Source organism: Amblyomma americanum, chromosome 5 (genome assembly GCF_052857255.1).
Source record: "Amblyomma americanum isolate KBUSLIRL-KWMA chromosome 5, ASM5285725v1, whole genome shotgun sequence".
In the NCBI taxonomy this organism is placed as follows: Eukaryota; Metazoa; Arthropoda; class Arachnida; order Ixodida; family Ixodidae; genus Amblyomma; species Amblyomma americanum.
The window spans coordinates 95560093-95566092 of NC_135501.1; positions in this window are offsets into that span (position 1 = coordinate 95560093).

A 6000-nucleotide genomic window follows, 5' to 3' on the forward strand; every position below is an offset into this window, starting at 1 on the left:
TCACGTGACCGAGGTAGACAACCTCGGCCTGTGCTGATTGGCACTTGGGAGCCTTGACTCTCAAGCCCGCTTCGCGCAGGCGGGTTAGCACTGCCCGCAAGTGTGCCATATGCTCAGACCAGGATGCGTAGAATATCGCTACGTCGTCTAAATACGGTAAAGCGAATTCTTCCTGTCCCCGCAACACTTTGTCCATGAGGCTTGAAAAGCAGTATGGCGCATTCTTCAAGCCAAAACTCAAAACTTTAGGACGGAATGTTCCCATTGGTGAAATGAACGCTGCATACCTACTAGCCTCTTCTGTAAGTGGAACCTGCCAATAACCCCTGACAAGATCTAGGGTGGAAATAAACTGAGCGCTACCAACTTTCTGAAGGCGCTCCTCGAGGTTAGGGATCGGATAAATTTGATCCTTAGTGATGGAATTAAGCCTGCGGTAGTCGACGCAAGGACGAGGTTCCTTGGCCGGTACCTCAACTAAAATCAAAGGGGAGGTGTAATCACTCTCACCCGCCTCAATAACACCGAGCTGTAGCAAATTTTCCTTACCTCAGCCTCCATAATATCGCGCTGGCGGGGTGACACCCGGTACGCCTTGGATCGTACTGGCTCTGGGGAGGTAAGTTCTATTTCATGAGTAAGGACAGAAGTCCTACCAGGCCTCTCAGAGAACTGACCTTGAAACTCTTGTAAGAGTTGGTGTAGTTCGGTTTTCTGTTCAGGCGACAGCGGTGCTTTACCGATTAAGTCACTAATGACCTGATCGGTGTCTTCCCTGTTCGTCACTGAGCTTAGTCCCGGAAGCTCGACCGGAAGCTCTTCGGGAACGTTTACCATCATACACACCAATGCTTCCCGTTGTCTATAGGGTTTGAGCAGATTACAGTGGTAAACTTGCTGTGCTTTCCGTTTTCCTTGCAGACTCACCACGTAGTTAACGTCCGACAGTTTTTGAACAATCCGTGCTGGGCCCTCCCACTGCGCGTCGAGTTTGTTTTTTAGCGATGTGCGCAATATCATTACCTCATCGCCCACCTCAAAACGACGGGCCCTGGCTGTCCGATCATAATAAACCTTTGCCCTCTGCTGGGCCTTTGCCATTGCTTCACCGGACAAGTCCTGTGCCCTTCTTAAGCGTTCGAGGAGCCTAAGCACGTACTCGACCACGACTGGGTCGTCGCCCCTGCCTTCCCACGAGTCTCGAAGCATGCGAAGCGGAGACCGCAGCAAGCGACCGTACACCAGCTCAGCTGGCGAAAACCCTGTAGCCGCATGCGGCGCGGTCCTTAATGCAAACATCACCCCAGGCAGACACAGCTCCCAATCATTTTGTTGTTCAAAACACAATGCTCTCAACACGCGCTTCATGACGGAGTGGAGCTTCTCAACGGAATTCGACTGTGGGTGGTACACTGAGCTGTGTAACAGCTTTACCCCACACCTTTCGAGAAAGGCTGTCGTCAAAGCGCTAGTAAACACTGTGCCCTGATCTGACTGGATTTCCGCAGGAAAACCAACTCGCGCAAATGTGGACAGTAGTGCATTGACTATCTCAACTGAGCTGAGTTCTTTAAGCGGCACTGCTTCAGGGAACTTTGTCGCAGGGCAGATCACAGTCAAAATGTGTCTGTACCCCGGGGCTGTTACCGGCAGAGGTCCCACTGTATCCATAAGGAGCCGTCTAAAAGGCTCCGTAATGATAGGTACCAACTTCAACGGCGCCCTCGATTTGTCCCCTGGTTTGCCAACCCACTGACAGGAGTCACATGTCCTCACAAAGTGTTCTGCGTCACCCTGGCCAATAGTACTCTTGCGAGAGACGGTCCTTAGTCTTCTTAACTCCTAGGTGTCCGGACCACGAACCGCCATGCGACAAGCGCAACAGATCCTGACTGTAGCACTGAGGCACGATCAGCTGATCGAACTCCACTCCCCTGCGGTCTAGATACTTCCGGTACAGGACCCCACCTCTTTCCACAAAACGAGCATTTTTCTTGGCGATACCTTCCTTGACATTGCAGCGCATGTTTTCTAGGCTGCCATCCTTTTTTTTCTCGCCTATCAAAGCCGACCGGCTGACTTTTAGCAAATTAGTAAGTCCATCTGATGTAGGCGCGATGAGCAAATCTGCAGATAGCTCTTCTAACTTTCCCGTGTCGGGCATTTCCTCTCCAGTACCTGGTGCCTTCAACGCTACAGGCTCAATTTTATTCAGTTCGGACGTGCTCTGAATATCAGCTTGCCTCGCCTCCGACCCTTTTTCATTGTTCGACAACGTCGGCCCCGCAACTACCGCGTTTGCAGCGAGCTCCCGAACTCTCGATCTGGTTAAGGCCTCAACGCTAGCCTCACCAAACAAAAGCCCCTTCTCGCGCAGGAGGTGATCGGGCCTGTTCGAAAATAGGTACGGGTACTGGGGGGGCAGCATAGATGACACTGCGGCCTCCGTCTCAATGTCTTCGAAAGGTCCTTCAATAAGCACTTTTGCTACGGGCAGACACACGCTATGAGCTTCCACGGCTTGCTTGATCCATGCGCACTCGCCCGTGAACATATCGGGTTCTACGTAAGAGGGGTGAACTACATCCATTGTAGCTGCGGAATCACGAAGCACTCGGCACTCTTTCCCGTTCACGAGGAAGTCTCGCATGTAAGGCTCGAGAAGCTTCATGTTCTCGTCAGTGCTACATAATGACAAAAACACGACTTTTGTTTTTTTTTCTGGACACTGCGCCGAAAAGTGACCCGGCTTCTGGCACGTATAACACGCGCGCTTGCCTCGTCTCGAACCGCTTTCTGCGTTCGGCTTCGGCTGCCGCCGTCTCCTTACGTTCGGTCGGACTGCTTTCACTCGCATCCGCACTACGTGTGTCCCCCTTGCTCTCATGGGTGTGAACTTCGGCCTCTCAGACTTGGAGCCAAATTCACCCTTTTGACCGTCCCTGGCTCCGCGAGCCCTACGCGTCACAAACTCCTCGGCTAGCTCGGCGGCTTTAGCCACTGTACTAACGTCTGGCCTATCCAAGACCCAATACCGCACGTTCTCAGGTAACCGACTATAAAACTGTTCCAGCCCGAAACACTGAAGAATTTTCTCGTGGTCACCAAACGCTTTCTCTTCTTTGAGCTACTCCTGCATGTTTGACATAAGCCTGTAGGCAAACTCTGTATATTACTCACTTCTGCCTTTTTCATTTTCCCGAAACTTCCGACGGAACGCCTCCGCTGACAGCCTGTACTTTTAGCAGATTCGATTTCACTTGGTCGAAATCCTCTGCCTCCTCTCTCTTCAAGCGAGCGACTACGTCGGCCGCCTCGCCGGTTTACAAAGTGAGCAAGCGCTGTGGCCACGTTTCCCGAGAGAACCCCTGCTTCTCGCACGTTCGCTCAAAATTAACCAGGAAGAAACCAATGTCCTCTCCAAGCTTAAACGGCCGCATCAGGTCAGTCATTTTGAACGATACTCGTTCTCCTGCACCGTGTGCCTGACTTCCATTACGAGCGCGTTCCATCTCTACCTCGAGACGCTTCATTTCCAAAGCGTGTTGACGATCGCGCTCTTCTTTCTCTTTACCTTTTTGTTCTTTACGTTCGCGCTCGTCTTTCTCTTTTTGCTCTTTACGTTCGCTCTCGTCTTTCTCTTTTTGCTCTTTACGTTCGCGCTCGTCTTTCTCTTTTTGCTCTTTACGTTCGCGCTCGTCTTTCCCTTTTTGCTCTTTACGTTCGCGCTCCTGTCTTTTTGCCCTCTCCTCAATGGTCTCAAGGCATTCCGACAGCTCGTCATCATCAGCCTCCAACTCAAGAATAGCCCTTAGCAGTTCTGGTTTTTTTAGTTTGTCTGAGACATCCAGACCCAACTCTATTGCAAGCTCCAGCAATTTCGGTTTGCGCAAAGACTTCAAATCCATGGCTGCTCCGAATGCTGCTTTCTCTACTGCCTACTATTGTCTTGCCGCAAACTAACCCGGCAGCAACGACAACCACAATTACCAGCTCTGTTTCTGACACTAACAAAAACCTGGCAAAACTCAGAGAAGAAGAAAGTCCCGCACTCACCAAACCTCGCAGCCAAGAATTCAGCGCAGTCGTTCCGCTGCACGCAACCAGTCATCACACAGGACTCGTTGCACTGCTCCCGGATGGTCGTTGTGCTGCTCAGCATACAGTTGACCGCATATCTTCGCTGCTGGCCTCCGTTGTCGCGATCTCACCGCTGGCAACCAGTTGTTGCAAATGGCTCGCAGGCCCCAAGGGTAGCGTTGGCCTGGCGGCCTGGGGCACAGCTGGAAGCATCCGAAGGTCCTGGCAAAGGATGAGCCGACTGCCAACAGAACAACTTGTTTATTCTAGCATCGCAAAAGAGCAACCGGTCAGGGCGACCACGTTACTCGACGGAAGAAATCGAAGCCTCCCTTTGGCGTCCGGGGCAGCTGCCTTTATACGCTCGGAGTCGAGGGCAAGAAGGAACGGCTCGGGATGAGGCGCACGAGACGGCGACGCACGGACATGTTGAGACGTGACGTGACGCGTCCGCCGGGCCGGCGCCGGTCAGACCTCCTCGCCTCCCATTTGGGGAGCTCCTCTCCCCGGCTGCCGCGCTTTGACAAGCGTGGGCACCAACATGCACACACACACACGCACACACGAGGACACGTGGCATTGAAACCTGCCTGGACACGCTTGGCGGGAGGCGTTGCGGCAGCGCTGAACGGGCCAAAATGACCGCCACTTTGAACGAAGCCCCGGCGCCCGTTGCATCCGCGCCGGCTATACCGCGCGTCGTAGGCGAAACGTAACACCGCTTGCGAAAAGTGCAGACACCCTGGCACGGAACACAAATTCGGAACGCTGGAGTTTACGTGGTGATGCCGCTTGGCGTCTGCACCGCTAGGATTGAGATACGCGTATCATCTTCACTGGTTGCTTCGCTGTGCTGGCTAAGTGCTCCAAGGACCTGATCCTCGGTCAAGATTTTCTTCGCGAAAATGGGCCTGTCATCGACCTCCGCAAACTCATGGTGACATTCTCCGCCCCATGCACCGTAGCCGACGACAGTGCGCCAGGAAGACCCGTTTTTCGCGTGTCCAGCTGCCACGTCACTCTACCACCGCTTGCCAGCTTATTTGTTGTGGTGGACTGCGACAACCCCCGCACGTCAAACGTCATCGCAGCAGCAAACTTGTCTTTACTGCTCAGCCAACAAGTCTTCATCGCACGGGGTGTCGTTGCCTTGCAGAACCATCGAACTGAGCTTCAGGTTATGAAGTTTAGCGCCCGAATACCGCCATTTGGCGAAAAATATAGCCGTTGCGTATTTCGATGAAATTAGCGAGCCCGCCACAAACTGCGCGTTGCCAACGTCCAGAGACACCCCTCCAGGAGGACCTAGTCAGACAGTTAAGGCTGGCGTGAACCCTGGTTTGAACCTGATCAGCATCGCCACTTGTAAGTCATCTTGACTCTTTTCATGACTGCTTTGCGACCACCTGTAAGGCCAGGCAGACGTCCGTAACGGAACATCACATCATAGTTGATGACAGTGAGCGGCCTATTCGGCAACACCCCTATCGAGTGTCGGCGATAAACGTGACGCGATACCACTGCAGGTGGACGAAATGCTCCAGGATGATGTCATACAGTCGTCTGCAAGCCCGTGAGCTTCGCCCGTTGTGCTGGTCGCCAAAAAGGACGGGACACTGAGATTTTGTGTCCACTATCGATGACTTAACAAAATTACCAAAAAGGACGTTTACCCGTTAACTCGAATCGATGAATCTTTCGACAGGCGGCGTCATGCCCGCTACTTTTCTTCTCTAGACATCTGCAGTGGGTACTGGCAGATTGAGGTAGAGGAACGGGACCGTGAGAAGTCAGCGTTCATTACTCCTGACGGGTTGTACGAGTTCAAGGTGCTCCCCTTCGGCTTGTGTTCCGCTCCTGCCACCTTTCAAAGAATGATGGACACTGTCCTCGTTGGCCTCAATTGCCAGTCCTGCCTCG